The sequence below is a fragment of the Bos grunniens genome, chromosome 8, assembly GCF_055505025.1.
Source record: "Bos grunniens cultivar Pamir isolate PY7600 chromosome 8, Bosgru_T2T1.0, whole genome shotgun sequence".
NCBI classification, from domain to species: Eukaryota; Metazoa; Chordata; class Mammalia; order Artiodactyla; family Bovidae; genus Bos; species Bos grunniens.
In genome coordinates this window covers 12664831-12685904 of record NC_141172.1, presented here as the reverse complement: position 1 = coordinate 12685904, position 21074 = coordinate 12664831, and the positions used below count along the sequence as shown (strand labels likewise).

At 36.2% G+C, this 21074-nt stretch overlaps 1 long non-coding RNA gene across 18 annotated transcripts in view; it reads right to left on the bottom strand.

The window, feature by feature from the left end:
• LOC147366675 (uncharacterized) overlaps positions 1-21074 on the bottom strand; it is a 486700-nt gene that overhangs the window by 166329 nt on the left and 299297 nt on the right. Inside the window, exon 4 of one of the 18 annotated variants that reach the window (XR_015168945.1) lies at positions 5763-5944. The exons of the other annotated variants lie outside the window; for them this stretch is intronic. This is a non-coding gene — a long non-coding RNA (uncharacterized LOC147366675). Of the gene's footprint in view, positions 1-5762; positions 5945-21074 lie in introns of those variants that run through there. 18 annotated transcript variants of the gene reach the window in all.

The following is a 21074-nucleotide window of genomic DNA, read 5'->3' as shown; positions in this document are numbered from 1 at the left end:
CATTTACTTTTATCCATCCTATAAAATTCAGCATTGCCTTTCATTAAATGTTTTTATAAGTCCATAAAAAGGACTGAATTGATTGTTTCATCTTCTTTTATTTCCTGTATTTACCCTTTGACAGAGGTGCTAATGAGCAACAAATTGGTGCTAAAAACAATCCTTAGGAGGAAGGAAGCCGGAGTCTGAAGACTGGTTTGAAAAAGTTATCAACAGAGTAATCAGTCCCTAAATAAAATATGCAGTTTATTCCAAAGTAAAGTCAAGAATTTCTGTGCTTCATTTGGAATTATATAAACAGAGAATTAAGTGGCCTGAGTGACATTTTACTTTTTTTGGGAATTTTTCTGACTTGACCATCATTGACATCATCCCTCAAGAGAAAACAGGTTCTATTATGTAAAAAAAACAGGGCTATTGTTTCACTCAGGGAGTTCTCAAGGAGGGAGACCAAGATACCTGCTATTAACATATCCAAAAATGTCTCACAGTTTGGGCTATCCTATTTTTGCAATATTACAACTAGAATATATAATGAACATGGAATTAACAGTCAAGCCTGGTTCATCCCTAGGTAAAATCGATCATTAAGTTGTATCTAGGCCTCACATCCCTCATATTTACATTCTGTGCCATTTTACACATTATATGGAACGCCCTTCTCTTCTTCCAGAGATTTAGAATCTTTGTGTTTTTGTTTGTTTGTTGCTGTACTGTACAGCTTGTGGGATCTTAGTTCCCTGACCAGGGATCGAACTCAGGCCCTTGGCAGTGAGACCACTGGACCACAGGGAATTCCCAATCCCTGTGCTTTTTAAAAATTGTGACACTTTTCTCTTTGCCTTGTATATATTTTCAAACCCTGTTGTCCCCAGTAGCATCTCTTACTAGCCACATATTTATGAGTATATATTCAGATTTCCAGAGGTTTTCACCAATGTCTAACTGTAACATAAAACATTCATCTTTATAAAAATATTTACAGTCATAAAAATGCAACAGAATTTTTGTACAGATGCTACTGTGGAATACACTGTTTCCTTCTACCCCTTAAAGGTGTAGGTTTAAGTCACAATACCTCAGTACCTCAGAATATAATTGTATTTGGACACAGGAGCTTTAAATGAAGTGATTGCATGCATGTGTGGTCAGTCACACAGTCATGTCCTACTCTTTGCAACCCCATGGACTACAGTCCACCAGGCTCTTCTGTCCATAGGATTCTCCAGACAAGAATATGAAGTGCATTGTCATTCCGTTCTCCAGGGGATCTTCCTGACTCAGGGATTGAACCTACGTCTCTTGCATTTTCTGCATTAGCAGATGGATTCTTTACCACTGCACCACCTGGTAAGCCTCACATGAAGTGATTAGTGTGGGAACAATCTAATATAATTGGTGTCCTGTAAAATGATGACCATGTGAAGACAGGGAGAAGACAACCATGTATAAGCTATGGACAAAAGCCTAGCAGAGATCCTTCCCTCGGGGCTATAAGAAAAAACCAAACCTACTGACAGCTTGATCTTGGACTTTAAGCTTCCAATCTGACACAATAAATTTGTTGTTTAAGCTGCCTAGTCAGTGGTGCTTTGTTATGGTAGACCCAGCAAAGAAGCAAAACCACCCATTTCAATATTCCTGAAAACACATCACAAAGGTCACTGCCTGGTATGTCTATAAGTGCAGACAAAACTCTTCAGGGAGGCAGGCATTGCAGTCTCCTATTCTTGTGTATATACAACTCCATGGGATAAAATTAAATAAATATATATTTATTTAGTGTATATTGTGTTTAAAAGAGAACAACACCATAAAGGATAAAAATTCCCTCCTCTCAAGAAACACAAGCCCAAATGAGAATGAAAAACATGCAAATCATTCATTTATTCTTAAATATGTACAATTTTAGAACAATGTTGATGGCAATAAACTTACTACAAGGCAGATCAAAGCTACCTGAGAAGAGTAGTTATTGTCAAAGGATTGGGGGAAAGATTATTTCCAAATGGATATATCTGGCTATGCTTTGTAGAAAGGGTGTCTAAACTGAAACTTATGAACAATTTTCCACTTCTTAAGAATTGTGGAATAGATAAAAAGAATGGCCTGTGATAAAGTATAGGTATTAAATTAAGGAGGGCATGTTCAAGAAAACAAAGTAAGGATAGTCATTTGGAGAAATAATGAAAAAAAAAAAAAGAATGAAACTATCAATACTTCAGAATACTTAAACTTACTAGGAATAAGGCAAAGTATAAGGGAGTGAGTAAGATACTCAGATCAGATCAGATCAGATCAGTCGCTTAGTCGTGTCCAACTCTTTGCGACCCCATGAATCACAGCACGCCAGGCCTCCCTGTCCATCACCAACTCCCGGAGTTCACTGAGACTCACATCCATCGAGTCAGCGATGCCATCCAGCCATCTCATCCTCTGTCGTCCCCTTCTCCTCCTGCCCCCAATCCCTCCCAGCATCAGAGTCTTTTCCAATGAGTCAACTCTTCGCATGAGGTGGCCAAAGTACTGGAGTTTCAGCTTTAGCATCATTCCTTCCAAAGAAATCCCAGGGCTGATCTCCTTCAGAATGGACTGGTTGGATCTCCTTGCAATCGAAGGGACTCTCAAGAGTCTTCTCCAACACCACAGTTCAAAAGCATTAATTCTTCGGTGCTCAGCCTTCTTCACAGTCCAACTCTTATATCCATACATGACCACAGGAAAAACCATAGCCTTGACTAGACAAACCTTTGTTGGCAAAGTAATGTCTCTGCTTTTGAATATGCTGTCTAGGTTGGTCATAACTTTCCTTCCAAGGAGTAAGTGTCTTTTAATTTCATGGCTGCAGTCACCATCTGTAGTGATTTTGAAGCCCAGAAAAATAAAGTCTGACACTGTTTCCACTGTTTCCCCATCTATTTCCCATGAACTGGTGGAGAGATGAAATACTATTCAGTATTAAGTATTAAACAATATTTTTATCAACAGTGTTTTTTAAATCTTATAGAAGTTGTTTACAAAAGCAGCTGTCTGCCTTTCACATACAAAATAAAATTCAGGTAAACGTATGTATTTGTGGAGCTTCCCTAGTGGCCCAGTGGTTAAAAATCTGCCTTGCAATGCAGGCAACATGGGTTCAGTCCCTAGCTGGGGAACTAAGATCCCTCATTCCCCAGAGCAACTAAGCCCAGGTGCTAGAGAGAAGCCTGAGCAACTCAATGAAAGATCCTGCATGCCACAACAAAGATCCTGCCTGATGCAACTAAGACCCAACGAGTTAAATAAATAAACAGACTGCCTAGGCTACTTATAAAGAATCTATTTGCCTTGCAACGCTGTACTGAAACCATGCCCCATTTCTGTGACTGAGAGAAATTCTTGCACTTGTTTTATAAGACAGCAGAAAAGGAAGCAGCTTTTGAAACTCCCTCCTCTTGTAATATGACAAATCTGGCTGAAACTGGTAGGAACCAGTATAGCTGATTGGAGTCTGCACAGAACAAATGTGCTTATCCAATGGGTGACGTTTTGACATCTCAGCCTGAATTGCCTCATGTTACATATGAACCCCCACTTCCAACGTGCACACGTGATTCCTGAAGAGGCATAAAAAGCAATGGTGCTTGTGCAGAAAACACTTGAAACTCACAAATTCCTTTCTACCAATCATTTCTGAGCCACCTTCTGTCCACTTACTCCTTGCTTCCAAGATAAATATCCCCCTCAATGGAGGATCTTAGCTTCGCCCCTGTCCCCTGGCTTGTCTGCCCTTTAATAAATCCTCTTCTCTCGGCAAAAGACTATTATCTCAGTGTCTGGTCTTGTGCAGTGGGCAGTGAGCCCCTGCTCTGTAACAATAACAAGGCAAGCTTTCTGTACCAAGATTGGAAGCTTCCTACAGAGAGATTAATCTTGATTTTGTTATTTAAAAGAGCGTTTGGGAGTAAAATCAGCATATCTAAGTAATGATAATAATGTTTGTAGGAAAGTTGTGTCTTTACTGTCTTTATGCATATTTTCTCATTGTGGCTTTAATAAATTTAACAGAGACTTTGAATTATATTCATACTAAAATTCACATAATAGGGATATACATAATTTTGGTACAAGCTTTTGTTTCTGTTGTCTAGGTTTCCTTAGTATATCTTAGGTACTTGATATAAAAGAAATACATTCAGATAAGGCAAGGTAATACCCAAGGCTGGTTTGGTAACTATATATTTGGCTAAGTGATACTAATAAGGAACTATTTATTTAGCCTTGGTAACTACTAACCTGACAAATATTTAAATAGGCCTTCTTGTAACTAAACCTTAAAAAAAATTATGTGGCAAGAAGTAAATGTCATGAGAGAAGAAGGCTAAGTAATTCTTCATTGAAAGAAGAGTAAAAGTCATCATTGGGACAATTAACCAAATGGATTACGAAGGATAGTTGAAAGAATGTTATCGATTTAATTTGTTGAATTTGGTAATTGTAGAGAGATTGTACATGGAAATATCCTTACTCTTGGAATTGCCATCCTCATGCAGTCTGTGTAAAAATAAGTGATATGAGCAATGTACACTCAAACACAAGGAGGGTGGGTTGCTTACATGTCTTGGCTATTGTAAACAGTACCACAAAAAACAACCAACCAAAACGTCCATAAGCAAATGACTGGTAAAGAAGATGCAGTGCATATCTATACAAGTAAAGATACGTGTGTATATACACACACACACACAATGGAATATTACTCAGCCATGGAAAAGAATGAATCAATGTCATTTGCAGTGACATGGATCAACCTGGAGATTAGCAAACTAAGTGAAGCAAATCAGACAGAGACACAAATATACGATCTCATTTATGTGGGATCTAAAAAAATGGTAAAAATGAACTTCCTTTACAAAACAGAATTAGACTCCCAGACTTAGAAAACAAGCTTATAGTTACCAAAGTGGAAAGGTTTGGGGAGGGATAATTTAGAAGCTTGGCATTGACATGTACACACTATTATATCTTAAATAAATAACCAACAAGGACTTAGTCAATAGCCCTGGGGAATTCTCAATATTCTGTAACAACCAGAATGGGAAAAGAATGAACAAGAAGAGATACATGTGTATGTATAAGTGAGTCACTTTGCTGTACATCCGAAACTAATACAACATTTTAAATCAACTATACTCCATTATAAAACATTAAAAAAAAAAAGATAAGAAAATATATAAGGATGGAGGAGAAGTAGAGAGAAGGGAAGGGACAAAGAATGTGGCAAAACAGTAAAAGTTGATAAGTCTGGTTAAAGGGTACCTAGGAGCTCTTTATTATTCTGTCAAAATTTCTCTCAGTATAGAATTACTTCAAAAATCAAAGCATAATCATGGTATGGCAATATCTACCATCAGACGAAGTGAAAAATGCTTCTCACGACTTCCTCTTTTGTGACTCTGTTCCTTTTCATCCAAACTTGCATGATGTTTTTGACCACTTAAACTTACTGACGGACAGTTTTAAGAACAAAAGCTAATAAAAGAAATGAAAGCTCCAAAGGCTTCTGAGTTATTGTTATGAAAAAGCAAAGCTTTTGCAATTTCTCTATCTTGGTGGATAAGTCCTATTGCTTTTCTCAGACCATCTAAACTTGTCAACTAAAAGCTCAGATTAAAGTTTCGAGAAGGTACAAATGTTTGCTGTTTTGGAAAAATCTATTTGGAATTGCATACCTCATTATTTTTTTAAAAAGCAGTAAAATAACAACAACAATACAATTATCCTGGACTCTTATGGTGCTTACTTTATGTTTGGTATTTTAAAACATTTGGCATTTGAAGTCATTGTAAATGAGACACTTTTTGACTTGTCTTGCATTTAGTATTCTAACTGAAAACTTGCTGTCATCATAAAACATTTTTATCCTGAAGATTATTCCATGAGTGGGTGCACTGGAGCTGGAGCTCTGAGGGAAAAAAAAAAGAGAGAGAGAGAGAGATTATGTGAGTTCTGACATTTTTAGCCTATCTGTAACACAGACCTCTTTCACCTCTGTTTAAAAAATAGACTTGACCCATTACTAACTTAATGAGTCTGATACATTTAGTTTCTTTCTCATGATGGAATTATTTCTTGAAAAATAACAGAAGGCAAATTGAATGACTTATCTCCCACTTCATTCAAAAAAGAAAAAAAAGATACAAAGCTCAAGTGGTTTATATGATTGGAAAAACTTTACTAAATTTGATTACAGTCACACCCATATTTTCTCATAATACAAATATTTGTCTTACGAAAGTGTTTAATAGAAATTTAAATGTCAATAAGGAAATGAAGCCATAGTCAAAGAGATAATGGAAAAAATGTCTCTCCAGACTGGAAAATGAGCCTGGCATCAGAAAAAAATGCAATACTTTTTCCAATAAGAATGTGTAGTTTCAAGTCTTTCCATCAGCAGATGACTCAGATTCTCACATAAGCATATTTCACCTGTGTTTTTAGAATGCTATGACTGCAGAAATAAGGTTCAAAAATTTATAGCTAGAGCAGTTTATAACAGGACAGCATGAGGAGCTCTATAGATCAACTCCACATTGAATTGGCGAAAATTTTTAACAAAAGAAAAAATAACTCAAGTTTTCTATAAATCGTTTTAAGTGATACAGAAAATGAAGAGACACCTATTCAAGAAAGTTTGTTTAAATTCATTTAAAAAAAAGAGAGAGAGAAAGAGTCTGTAGTATTTAAACCAAGATTGCTCCTTTGGGCCACCTGTCAGCAAGATGAAAACTCTAGACTAGTGTATCCAAGAACAGAGGGCTCCCTCTCCTGCTAGCTCCCAACTAGGGACTTTATTACTGGGAAGACTGAGACATCAATATGTCTCAGCCTCTCCTATTACCTACTGGTGAGGCCTAGTTCAGGGTTTGTACAGTTGAAAGAATGGTACTCTCTCCTTCTGTCCAGCCTCCATTTATAGAAGAGAACGTCTACCTACACTTAGCACCATGAGAACACTGGGCCCTTAAACAGCTACTCCCTGGCTTCTAAGACTGGTTCCATGGCAAATAAAACAAGCCAAGAAGACCTCAGGCTATTGTCCACATCCCTTCCCCCACTGAAGGATGAAAAATTAAAGACAGAGTGTCACTCTAAGAAAAGTATGATGTTCCCATTCCAGAGTCTTTGACTTGTGTCTGCAATTTCATCTAGGGTGAGAAACAGGACATACAACCAAAAGAGCCTACTGTATGGCACAGGGAACTCTACTCAATCCATGTTCTGTGGGACCTAAACAGGAAAGAAATCTAAAACACAGTAGATGTATGTGTGTGAATGTGCACAGTTGTGTCCAGCTCTTTGCGACCCTATGGATTATAGCCTCCCAGGCCCTCAGTACATGAAATTTTCCAGGCACAAATACTATAGTGGGTTGTCATTTCCTACTCTAGGGGATCTTCCCCACCCAGGGGTTGAAACACAGACTCTTGTGTCTCCTGCACTGGCAGGCAGATTCTTTCCAACTGAGCCACCTGGGAAGCCCACGGGTATATGTGTAGGTATAGCTGACTTCTTGGTGGCTTAGCGAGCAGTAAAGAATCTGCCTGCCAATGCAGGAGACACTGGTTCAATTTGAGCCAGGCAGAATCCCTGGAGAAGGAAATGCAATCCACACCAGTATTCTTTCTTGGGAAATCCCATGGACAGAGGAGCCTGGTGGGCTACAGCCCATGGGGTCACAAAAGGGTAAGACGTGACTTAGCGACTAAACAAGCAATGACAAAATACAAAGAAAAAAATCAGCTGATTCACTTTGCTGTACAGCAGAGACTAAGACAACATTGTGAAGCAACTTTGCTGCATGCTCAGTTGCTCGGTCGTGTCTGACTTTGCAAATATACAACAACAAAAAACATTAAAAACAAACAAATAAACAACAACAACATCAGCTCCTAATCTCTTTCCAAATGACCCAGTTTAATTTACAATAGGACCTAAAGAATTTCAAGACTAAGGATACTCTGTAATAACTGAAGGTTGAGGTGGAAAGCAATTGGGAGAAAATTCCCAGATTACTAAAGATTCAGGATAAATTGGAGGCTGGCTAATTTGCAAGAGAGGACCACTGAAGACATCTGGGGGGAGCCTTCATGGGGTCTGAATAAATATCAGACACCTTGTGGAAGAATAATTTAATGAACTTAAATATTATGTTATACAATCTGAAGATTGTATAAGTACAAGATTGTATAGTATAAGATATTATGCAATCTGAAGAACAGAGAGAAACAAGAATGGAGAGAGATAAATGGAGATTCAGAGAAATATGGGACACTGTTGCTGATGGACAGGAGTTTTTGCAAACTCTGGGAGGTAGTGAAGGAGAGGGAGACCTGGCATTCTGCAGTCCATGGGGTTGCAAAGAGTGGTGCATGACTTAAGGATTGAACAACAACAACTGAATGCACCACATATACACAATAAGAGTAGCAGAGGTCAGGAGACAAAGGGAGCAGAAAAAGAAATATTTGAAGGAATAAGGCTGAAAACTTTTCAAAACATACTGAGCAAAAAATCTGCATATACGAAAAGCTTAATGAACTCAAAGAAGGATAAATACAGAGATCCACAGACACTTCATCATAAATATACTGACAGTAAAAGACAAGGAGAAACTCTGGAAAGTAGCTGGAGATGAAGGGCCCATCATTTACACGGGAATATGCTAATAAGGATAACAGCTCTCTTCTTAGAAACAATGTAGATCAGAGGATGTATCATAACCTATTCAAAGAGATTAAAGAAACAAACTGACAGCCGGCAAAGCTATCTTTCAAAAACGAAAGCAAAATGAACACATTTGCAGGCAAAAACTGGGAGCATTTGTTGCTAGTTTATCTCTAACTTACAAGCAATATTTAAAGAAGTTCTGTGGGCTAAAAGCAACTGACTCAGATAAAATCCACACAAAAATATGAAGAGCATCAGTGAAATAAATCATATATTATAAAATACAGCATAAATGCAAACTCTCTCTACCTAATGTAAAAATCAATTATATAAAATAATATGTATATAATGTCATTGGATCCATGATATGCAGAACAGTAATTTATGTATAAAATATTTGCCAGTAAAAACATGAAAGACATAGGTAGGAGCAAAGCTAAAGAAATGACTACAAATGGTATGGTAATAATTATAAGAATATATTGTTGCATTTGCAACGCTAACAGATATAACATAAATATAACAAAACATCATAGAAGGATAATAAAGTAATAGTGATATATTGGAGTTACATTTCTTCATCACACTGATATTAAGCCAATATAAAGCTGTTGCCAAAGATATAGATATGAAATGAGATACATATGGTAAGCTCTATGTTAGCCACTACAAAATGACTAAAAATAATTAAGGTAAAATGCTTCCTGGGAAAATACTCAGAATGTAAACAAAGTAGTAAAGGAGAGACAGAGGAACCCAACAAAATCCTGGAAAAAGAGAACAGATATAAAATATTTCTATATTTCCAAATAAAATATAAAAAATAATTAGACCATTTTCTCACACCATAATTAAAAATAAACTCAAATGGATAAAAGATCTAAATATAAAACTGGAAATCTTAAAGCTTCTAGAAGAAAACTTAGAACATACTTTAAAATAAATTGTACCAATAATTTTTGAAACCTGTCTTCTAAGCCAAAAGAAATAAAAGAAAAACCAAACAAATGGGACCTAATTAAACTAAAATCTTCTGCACAGCAAAGAAAATCATCAACAAAATGACAAACAACCTAACGAATGGGAGAGGATATTTCCAAATGATATGACCTATAAGGTGTCAGTATCCAAATTATATAAATGATTCATACAACTCACCATCAAAAAATCAAACAAAATGGGCAGAGGTCCTAAATAGACATTTTCCTAAAGAGGACCATCAGGTACATGAAATGATGCTCACCATGGCTAACCAGAGAAGGACAAATCAAAACTACAATGAAGTATCACCCTACACTTGTCAGAATAGTAGTATTAGTGTTAGTCACTCAGCTGTGTCTGACTCTTTGCAACTCCACAAACTGTAGCCCAGTCTGTTGGATTCTCCAGACAAGAATATTGCAGTGGGTTGCCACTCCCTTCTCCAGAGGGTCTTCCCAACCCAGGGTCTCCTGCATTACAGGAAGATTCTTTATCATATGAGCTACAGAGGAGTCCCACTTGTCATGATGGTTACCATAAAAGAGCCACGTATAACAAATACTGGTGAGGATGTGGAGAAAGGCAACCTTCGTACTCGGTTGATAGAAATGCCAATTGGTACAGCCACTATGGAAAAAGAGAACAGTTTTCTCAAAAAAGAAAAAAGAATAAAACTACGATATGATCTAGCAGTTTCACTCTTGGATATATATTTGAAGAAAACAAAACACTATTGAAATATTATATTCACCACAAAGTTCACAGCAACATTATTTACAATAGCAACCTCACTATCCATCAATAGATGGACGAATACAAAAGATGTAGCGTGTGTGTCTATGTATACATATAGACACAGAGTGGAATACTACTCAGCCATAGGAATGAAATTCTGACATTAGCTAACATGGACAGACCTCAAAGATATTATGCTTTGTGAAGTAAGTCAGACAGAGAAGACAAATTGTGTCTATTGTCACTTACAAATGGAAAACAAAAAATAAAATGAGTGAATAGAACACAACAGAAATAGCATAACAGATACAGAAAACAGCCTAGTGTTTACCAGTGGGGAGAGGAACACAGGGAAGGGCAGTATAGGGGTAGTGGCTTAAGAGGTACAAACTATCATGGATAAAATCAATAAGCTGTAATAAGATTATATTATAAGCACAAGGAAATTGAGCCACTACTTTATCATGGAGTATAATCCATAAAAATATTGAATCATTATATTATACACTAGAAGCTATAATATTGTAGATTGACTATACTTTAATTACAAAGAAAAAAAGAGAAATCAGCAAGAAAGATAAAAAGATTTTGGAAACTCACAGATATCTGAAATTAAAACAAGCTTAGGAATGTTATTAAATTATTAATGAGTCAAATATGATATCAAAAAAGTAAATCAGAAAATATCTTGAAATGGATGGAAATGAAGGCAAAGCATACTAAAATTTAGTCAAATATAATTCAAGAGGTTTTCACCAAAAAATTCATAACTACAAATAGATATATTAAGACAAACATATTTTTAATCTAGCATAATTCCCTCAAGGTCCATCCAGGTTGTTGCAAATGGTGGGATTTCCTTCTCTCCTTTCTATTTACTGCAGAATAATATTTCATTATATCTCTCTCACATTTTCTTCATCCATTTATCCACCAATAGGCACTTAAGTTGTTTCCGTGTCTCAGGCAGTGAACATGTCCATACAGATATCTTTGAGTTAGTGTTGATTTTCCTTCCTCTGATGTTTACTGGTTTGAGCATTATTTCAGATACCTGTTAGCCATTTTTATATCTTCTTTAGGTAAAACAGAGATTCAGATCCTGTGCTCATTTTTTAAAATCACATTCTATTTTTGCCATTGAGTTGAAAAAAATTTAATCAATAATTAACCTTCTGCCCAGAGACACTGGGAGAATGAGAAACCTAAAACTAAAACAAACATAAGCAAGGAAATAATAAAGATGGGTAAAATGATTAAAGAGAGAATACAAAAGTAGAGGGAAATCAGGACCAAAAGTTTATTTTTTTTAAAGAGAACAAAATTAACAAAATGTTAGTTACATTAACAAGGAAAAAGGGAAAGCCTAAAATGACTGTTATCAACTATGAAAAAGATAAGACTACTGACAATAAAGAAAACATTGATAAGAAACAGTATAAACAATCATATACCAATAAATGAGATAATTTAAATTGAATGGATGTTTTTAATAAAGACACAACTACCAGAACTTGCTCTAAAAGTCATAGACTTGTAACAAGTGAAGACTTGTAATTCACTTGTAACAAGTGAATTATTACTATTGCTACTACTACTATTATTATACTACTAATAAAACTACCCACAAAGAAAATTCAAATGCATAGACTTCACTGCTATAATCTAGCAAACATTTAAGGAACAATTTACACCAATTATTGAAAAATTCTTTCAGAAACCAGAGGAGGAGACAATTCCAACTCTATCTCTAGGTGTTACCTTGATACCAAAGCCAGAAAAAGGCATCACAAGAAAGAAAAACTACAAACCATTATGTCTTATGAATAAGGCAAAAATCTTTAACAAAATACTAGCAAACTGAATCCAGTAACCTATAAAAATAATTTTACAAGTAGAATTTATTTTATCAATGCAAGTTTGGTTTAACATCTGAAAATTAATATAATATATCATATCAGTAGAATAAAACAAATTGTGTGATCCTCTCAATAGATACAGAGGGACAAACCTAAAGTGACTAATGAAAAGACTCCTGATATGTTATTATCTTATTGCTGCTATAATAAACTACAACAACATATTTATTATCTTAGGGTTCTGGAGGACATGAGCCCCAAATGATTAAAAGTCTAAAATCAAGGTGTCCATTGGATCCTTCAGGAAGCTGTAGAGGATGACTTGTCTTCCTTGCTTTTTTCAGATTCTGGAGACTGCCCACATTCTTTGTCTTGCAATCCCACAGAACTTTGACCTCTGTTTCTACCATCACACCATGTTCTTTCTCTCTGTTTCTATTACCACACTACTATCTCTCTACCTCCCTCAGTACAATATTACTGTTTCTTCTGGTACTGCATTCTCGAGAATATTGTCTGTGTAAGTCACAGGACACAGTTCATTTGCTAAGAGGCTTCTCTACAGACCTTTTGTGGATAATCCTATCCTTATTCCTGGGTTCTGCTTAAGTGACTGAGGGGAGCCAAGAATGACACTCATAATCTCTATAAAAAGCTCCCTGTGTAGATATCCTATTTGATCCTACCAAAGCACCAAGAAAAGGTTGTTCAGCTACACCTTCAACTTTCTCTTAAGAGCACACTCACTTTTATGCCATTCCTCATTATATTACTTTTTGTAAGCTTAATAGGCTTGAAGTGAAGTGAAGTTGCTTAGTCCTGTCCAACTGTTTGCAACCCCATGTACTGTAGCCTACTGGGATCCTCCATCCATGAGATTCTCCAGGCAAGAATACTGGAGTGGGTTGCCATTTCCTTCTCCAGGAGATCTTCCCGACCCAGGGATTGAACCCAGGTCTCCCACATTGTAGTCAGACGCTTTACCGTCTAAATTTCCCCATTTCTCTAGTTATCAAGTTCTAGTTTCTTTTTGCTTAACATTTCTTCTCTCTCTCTCTCTTTTTTTTTTAAATCTTTCCTGTTGTATTTTACTCTAAGCAGTAAGACCACCACAGGTCACAGTTTCAATAATTTATTTGGAAATTTCCTTAGCTGAATAACTACGCTCACTGCTCGATGCTAAGTCGCTTCAGTCGTGTCCAACTCTGTGCGACTCCAGAGATGGCAGCCCACCAGGCTCCCCCGTCCCCGGGATTCTTCAGGCAAGAACACTGGAGTGGGTTGCCATTTCCTTCTCCAATGCATGAAAGTGAAAAGTGAAAGTGAAGTCGCTCAATCTGTCCGACTCTTAGCGATCCCATGGACTGCAGCCGACCAGGCTCCTCTGTCCATGGGATTTTCCAGGCAAGAGTACTGGAGTGAGGTACCATAAGTTCACTGCTTACAAGTCTTTATTTCTACTTTAACTAGGTGGTGCAGTGGTAAAGAATCTACCTGCCACTGTAGAAGAGGCAGGAGACAGACGTGGGTTTGATCCCTGGGTTGGAAAGATCCCCTAGAGTAGGAAATGGCAACCTACTGCAGAATTCTTGCCTGGAAAATTTCATAGACAGAGGAGCCTGGTGGGCTACAGGCCATGGGGTTGCAAAGAGTTGGACACGACTGAGCACACACGCATACTCAGGCACACAAGGCAATTCAACCAAGGCTTCTATCACTATGTAACAAGGATACCCTTTCCTCCAGTTTCAATAGCATGTTACTAATTTCCTTCTGAGCTCTTACCAGCAGTGTCTTTATCATCGTGTTTAGCAGTTTGTTCAAGGAAATCTGACTTTTTCTATTATGCCCCTCAAAAATCCTTCTGCCTCTGCCAACTGATCAATTTCAAAATCACTTGAACATATTCAGATTTCTGTTGTAGCAGCACTCATTTCCAGGTACTAAAAATCTGATCAGACTTCAACTAGAGAAACAGAACTAATGGTGATATATGGTAAAACATTTATTGTACATAACTGGCATACACAATTTTGGGGCTGCCAAGGCAAGTCTGAAATTCACAGAGCAGGCTGTCATAAAGGGCAGGATGGAACTCTCAGGCATAATCTATTCTACTGTCTTAGTCTGTTTGAGCTGCTATAACAAAATACCACAGGATGGATAGTTTATAAATGACAGAAATTTATTTCTCACAGGTCTGAGGGCTGGGATCAGGTATCAGCATGGTCAGGAAGGATCCTCTTCTGGGATGTAACTTCTTTTATGTTCACAAGGTGAAAGTGGGTGAGGACGCTTTCTCAGGCTTTTTTTTTTTTACTGCATGTTCAGTCATGTCTGACTCTTTATGAGCCCCTGGCTAGTAACCCACAAGGCACCTCTATTCTTTTATAGGGGCACTAATCCCATTCGTGAGGGTCCTGCCTTCATAACATAATCATCTCCTAAAGGTGCCCACATCCTTGGGGTATTAGCATTCCTTGAGCATGTGAATTTTAGGGGAATAAATTCAGAGCATAGTGTACACCCACAGTTATTCAAACATTTTTTCTAGCTATTGCTGTCAAGTTATTTTATAAATGAAACTAAAGTCCATAATGAGCTGATTTCAATAAGGAAGATTATCCAAGATAATCTTGGGGATCATTCAATCAACTGAAAGGCCTTACGAAGCAGAGCAGAAGTTTCCAGAAAAATTCTGCCTGTGAAATGAAGGTGTAGTTCCCATCTGAAAAATCTAACCTGTCCTTCCTGGCAGTCTGCCCATATGGATCTCAGGGTTACGGAGCTAGCACCTACAATTTCATGTCAATTCCTTATAGTAACTTTTAAAATACATATCTGCTACTGGCTATTTCTCTGATTGAACCCTGACAGATGGACCTGAATTTAGATCAAAAATTTGTTTTCATAAACTAAACTAAAATCGGTTTGAATAGATGACAAATGCTTCCAATAATCAGCATCTTACTTGAATTTGACTTAGAATACTTGAGTTTTGAAGACATAAAATACCTACATGTAAAGGCCAATTCAGAGTTAGTATTATTCTTCAGAATTAATGTTAATAAAGTGATATAACCAGCTTCTGAATGGTCCTGTTTTATCATGAAAAGTAATCATTGAAACCCCTATAAATGTCTTTGAATGTTAGCAGAGAGTCTATATTTGTGTCTTACATAGACTTATTTTATTCAAAATGGTATAATGAGTCACAAAAACTCAATGCCATTTTTCAAAATAAGTGATCTAGAGGCCTTTAAAATGATCCTATAAAGATCATCTTGGATTGAGTATTTTCAAGTGAAGAACCATTTAGATCCAATGTTATTTCATGATTTTAATGAGGAAAACTAAACGACCTTTTCTAACTATTAACATTTTTCACTGCCTGAGGCAGCATAGGCTTCTTGATGGACAGTGACTAAGACAAAGCAGCAGCAAAGTTTCTTATTTTTCCTAAAGAAACAATTTAATTTCTTGTAATGAGCCAAATTTAGAGAACATTAGAACTCCAAATATAAGCATGTAAACTATGATTCTATCCTTTAAGCTCTATTTTTTATAAGCAGTTAAATAACAAATTTCAAATTTTCAGATAAAATTTGAAAAACAGTAGTAATACTGTTTAGCCATTTTAGACCAAAAAATAAGCTATTATAGATGAAAGTTATTTATTGGGGAATTCTGATGACATCAAGATAGTTTTATGGAACAGGAAGCAAAATGTTATTCTATACAACCAGTATATATTGAACATTTTAGATAGAAAAATATGCATAAGTCTTCTGCTTTCAGATAAGACACTGATATTATATTTGTTTTTTAGGAAACAAACAACTATAATGCTAGGCAACATATCTGAGGCACTTGCTTGCAGGTCATGAACAGCAGGCAACACAGGACTATGATTCTCACAAAACGAAAAACACAAGAGATAAGCTTCATGTAAATCATATTGACCTCCTGCATGGGATGCTTTTCTGAGATGAGTAAAGGAGAACCTTGACTGAACTAAGCAGGGAGATGTTAGAGTTCCAACTAAAATGACAGGGTTCCAAGGAAAGATAAAGCCATGCATGATGCTGCATAGGACTTGAAGGCTGTTTCTCAAGTGCTGGCAGACTCCAGGTACCTTTTATTTCTGGGCAGAGAACTTACTGATGATATCAGAAGTTATGCATCCCTGAGGAATGGATATTGGAGTTCTGAGATAGTGCAAGTAGAGTCTTTGCTCAGTGCCATATATTCAGATTAAACCCCAAATAAAGGCACGCCTAATACTATGGAGCACACCCTAGAATGTGTGATATACTACTCCAATAGTAAAGGCCATTCCCTAGGAGTCAACCTCAAATTATTGTACATTTTCTCTAACAAAGAATATAAATCTATCAGAGAGGAGCCAAAATATCTTCTAGTAATTTCATGACCAGTGAAAACACATCTCCTCACTCCTCACAACAAGAAGACTTAATCCAGATGCCTTATGGGAGGTATATCACTGGATCAAAGCAGTTCATAGAAAGGACCAAAAGTTTCCCCAGATGTCCACACTAGGAGGCACTGAATCTGAGACATATACTATAATATCCCCAAGGATATTACAGAAAACTTGATCATAAAGAGTGAACAATAAGGAATTCAAAAAGAGAAACATAAATTAAAACGAAACAAAACCAAAATCTAGACCTGAGTTGAACATGTCATTTACTGGGCTTAACAGCAATGAAGAGAGTAAAATAAATTTTTAGTGAAGTTGAAGCCATATCAATATAAAGCCTTCAGTCTAAAGATACTTATACCTCAATGATCATTGAAGCACTATTTACAATAGGTAGAACATGGAAACAACCTAAATGTCCAACAACATGAGGATAAAGAAGATGTGATCCATATATACAATGAAACAAAACTCAGCAATAAAAAAGACATAATGCCATTTGTAGCAGCATGGAAGAACCTAGAGACTGTCATAGTGAATAAAGTCATACAGAGAAAGCCAAATATATATCATTTATATGTGGAATCTAAAAAAAAAAAAATGGTACCAATGAGCTTATCTACAAAACAGAAATAGATTCACAGCTATAGAAAACAAACTTATGGTTACCAGATGGTAAAGGGTGTGGTATAAATTGGGAGATTGGGGTTGACATATACATACTACTATATACATAAAATAGATATCAAATATGGATCTACTGTATAGCACAGAAGGCTTCCCTGGTGGCTCATATGGTAAAAAAATCTGCCTGTAGTGCAGGAGACCCAGGTTCTATCCCTGGGTTAGGAAGACCCCCCTGGAGAAGGGAATACAGCACAGGGAACTCTACTCAGTACTCTGTAACCTATATGAGAAAAGAATCTAAAAAAGAGTGGATACATGTGTAACTGATTCATTTTGCTCTAAACCTGAAACTAACATGACATTGTAAATCAACTAAAGAGTATATAGTCAACTATAAGGAGGATATAAATCAATTAAGAAGGATAGAGTGTAAGGAGATTGAAAAATATTAAGAGTCTCAGTGACTCCTGGTATCATATCAAGTCAAATATATGGGTAATTTGATTTCAAGGTGGAAATGATAGAGAATAGGGAAAAGTGATATGCAATGCATTTGAAAGTTTATTTTAATTTATCTAACATCTAGGTATTTTGCACTAGAAAGACTAAAAATGTCTAGTCTTCCATACTGTTAAAAGTAGAAGTTCAATATTTTAACTTCTGAATTGATGTTAGTTTGTTGCAATATTTTTATACCTGCCCATTTCTACCCTTCAGAATATTATAGATGGTATACAGATAAAAAATAATTGGTGCATTTTCATAACATGCCAATATGGGATAAAGTGGGTGCTTGATGAACCAAATCTCTTTGGGCAGCAAGTGACGGATATTCTAATCTCAGTATTGTTTGCCAGTGGAAAATTAGGCCATCAATTGTCATGTTCCAAACTGTGCATGTCTTATGTACAATAATGATACTTATGACTCATGGTTAGGGGAAATCTATGTGAACTGCTTTTTCCAGTAAGAAGCAAAAGACATTTGGTGATAAGCCAAAGAAATTGCTATAAATTTGCAAATACTGTTTCAGATGGCCTTCCTGTCTTCATCCATGACATGGAGGCAAGAAGACAGTGTGACTCCAGATGTGCCCCCATTTTTGACACTAGAGTATTATTAAAAATACACTATATAAGACTCAATTCATTTCTATAAAAGTACCACTTGCAAATAGTTAACAAAATCATTAGACATTAATTATATTTTGGCTCTAGCAATTTTCAAAATAGGTATTTTTTTCTTTCTGTTCATATTACTGAATGCCTAAGACAGTGGGTCTCAGATTGTGATCCTACCAAGGTTTCTTGGTGACATCCTAGGATGCAAAGGATGACTATGCATACTATCCTATTCTCCTTGAGAAGAAAAACACAACTGAGATACTAATATAGACAATATATACTATGGCATGGAATAAATGCAAAATTAATTTTCATTTTCTGAAATAAAATACAGTGTTCAAAGGCATTCTTGCAACAGAAGCTAAGACTATACCATTGTTTTTCATTTTTTTTAAGATTTTTTTTTGATGTGGACCATTTTTAAAGTCTTTATTTAATTCATTACATTGGTTCTGTCTTATGTTTGGGATTTTGGCCCCAAAGCACATGGAATCTTAGCTCCCCGACCAAGGATTGAACCCACACCCACTGCACTGCAAGTTTTAACTACTGGATCGCCAGGTAAGTCCCATAGACTATACCTTTAAATGGTCAGAGAAGGCATTTACTTTGCTTATAGAGATACTTTAAAAGCAACATTTAAAAAGTCCTTGGTTAAGAGACTATATTACATTTTGTTATTAGATCTTTATTTTAAAAATATTGAAATGTTTTTAATATGTATATTGTATAGTATAGTATGACTATGAAACACAGAATTAGTAATTTTTAAGAGATGATTTCATTAAAACCAATAAAAATATCAGGGTAAGAACAATATCTTTCCCTCTGACTTGGACCTGATCATCTCAAACAGAGAATTTTTTTTTTTTTTTTTAAAGATTATATCACAGTCTGGGTCTTTAAGGGTATGTATACAGAAGATCATGGCATCTGGTCCCATCACTTCATGGGAAATAGATGGGGAAACAGTGGAAACAGTGTCAGACTTTATATTTTGGGGCTCCAAAATCACTGCAGATGGTGACTGCAGCCATGAAATTAAAAGACGCTTACTTCTTGGAAGGAAAGTTATGACCAACCTAGATAGCATATTCAAAAGCAGAGACATTACTTTGCCAACAAAGGTCCGTCTAGTCAAGGCTATGATTTTTCCTGTGGTCATGTATGGATATGAGAGTTGGACTGTGAAGAAAACTGAGTGCCGAAAAATTGATGCCTTTGAACTGTGGTGTTGGAGAAGACTCTTGAGAGTCCCTTGGACTGCAAGGAGATCCAACGAGTCCATTCTGAAGGAGATCAGCCCTGGGATTTCTTTGGAAGGAATGATGCTAAAGCTGAAACTCCAGTACTTTGGCCACTTCATGCGAAGAGTTGACTCATTGGAAAAGACTCTGATGCTGGGAGAGATTGGGGGCAGGAGGAGAAGGGGATGACAGAGGATGAGATGGCTGGATGGCATCACCGAGTCGATGGACGTGAGTCTGAGTGAACTCCAGGAGTTGGTGATGGACAGGGAGGCCTGGCTTGCTGTGATTCATGGGGTCGACAAAGAGTCAGACACGACTGAGCGACTGAACTGAACTGAACTGATACAGTATGTAGGCAGAAATGCTCTTCAAAATCCTCACCCAGAAGCAAGTTGAGTAGATTTTTTGCAAAACATATTAATAATTTTTCTGTTTATGCATCTCCTTTTAGGAAGCTTGAAGGTGATTACTTTTACATAAAAGTGAAAACATTTACACTAAGTGAAAATAAGAGCCTTTAAGTTATTTATATATACTTGTTATCCCCTTACAAGAAATCTCAGCTGAGTGATAAAAGAAAGAAGAGCTCATAAACCACATTTCCTTAAGGATCATTGGTTGATGCTATTTAATTTCGCCCTGAGAATAGGAATTTAGCTGATAGCCAATTATGTTTATTTTCTCTGACTTAATGCAGACTCAGGAAGATACTCATAGATACTGACCTACACTTACTGGTAGCAAGAAAAATAAAATCAGTAAACAGAATTTACCATAAGAGGTCAGAAACAACATCCATTATTTTGCCTATTGCCAAAAAGTTAAAATAGATGTTTAAGAATAATATTATATAAAGCCATTCCATATTTTAAAAGCTAAGTCAAAGTAAATGCAGCACTCTGTGCTGGAATAAAAAAAAAAAAAAAAGTCCACATACATTTTAAAAGGACCTTCAGTTCTTCAAGTCATAACTTGGTAAGTTTTTCAGGGTTCTTAAAGTTCATTAGTAACCAGCCTTAAAGTTAATTAATAATAGCAGTAATTTTTGATTGACATTAACTTTTGCTAACAGCTGATGAGTTACTATCAATGGGGTTAAAACTGAAACTTATTCAACTATATACTTATAGATAAATACAGAAAAATATCCCTTTTGAATATACTTATCTGTCACAGGTACCAGTGAGAAATATACATATATTTTGAAGAGTAGGTATACAAGAAATGTTACCTTTAATTTGAAATACTCTATATTCAAATTTAAATATTAAATTGATTCATACTCTTCTTAGTTATGATTTGCTCAAATGTAACAAACCCCCATAGTGTTTGGGTTATTCCTGTT